This window comes from Octopus bimaculoides, chromosome 10 (genome assembly GCF_001194135.2).
Source record: "Octopus bimaculoides isolate UCB-OBI-ISO-001 chromosome 10, ASM119413v2, whole genome shotgun sequence".
NCBI classification, from domain to species: domain Eukaryota; kingdom Metazoa; phylum Mollusca; class Cephalopoda; order Octopoda; family Octopodidae; genus Octopus; species Octopus bimaculoides.
The window spans coordinates 39931232-39932339 of NC_068990.1; positions in this window are offsets into that span (position 1 = coordinate 39931232).

Consider the following 1108-nt stretch of genomic DNA (forward strand, 5'->3'; position numbering starts at 1 on the left):
CACAACAATAACAACAACACTAATACCAACACCACTAACACCACCACCACCACTACCACTACCACCACCAACAACAACAACAACAACAAACACAACAATAATAACAACACTAGTACTACCACCACCACTACCACTACCACCATCACCAACACCACCACCAACAACAACAACAACACTAGTACCAACACCACCACCACCACCAACCACCACCAACAGCAACAACAACAACAACCACAACAATGACAACAACACTAGTACCAACACCACCGACACCACCACCACCACCACTGCCACCACCCACCACCAACAACAACAAACACAATAATAACAACAACACTAGTGCCAACACCAACTCCACCAATAAGTAACAGCAACAGCAACAAGTAACGGAATCAATGAAGAACATCAAAGAAACACTACATTTCAAGGGTAAAGAAACTGTTGAGAAAATTCTTTAAAGCCCAAACACATCTCTCATGAACATAACAACAAATTATGATATTCATTAAAAGACAAGCTTTGCCATTTTCTTTCCGTTTATTCACTTTTCCAGAATCATGTTGATGCTGTTATTGTTGTTGTTGTTATTGTTAATAATAATAATGATGATAATAATTTTTTAGTCATTTCATCTATATTCTATATTCTATATTTTACTTTACAATATTTATAAATTAAGAAAACATTATTATTATTATTATTATTATTATTCATTTTATATATCATATTTCATATTTTGCTTTACAATATCTATAATGTATTCTTTATTATTGTTGTTGTTGTCAATATTTTTATTATCATTAATATTTTTATTTTTATATTTATTTTACTTCATCTTATTTTCAAGTAATGAAAAGGATTTCATCTTTAAACATCTTTTTTTAGTATTTTTATTTATTAATTTTCTGTTTTTACCATTTTTATTGATTTTTCTATTTCTTCGTCTTCAAAAGCATCTAAAAAAAAAGATAGGTTTTAAATTATAAATTTTTTTTAATCTTCAACATTAATTCATATACAGCCATATATATTACAAATACTTTCTGCTGTTCTGCTTCTTGTTGTTGTGATTATTATTATTATTATTATTATTATTATTATTATTATT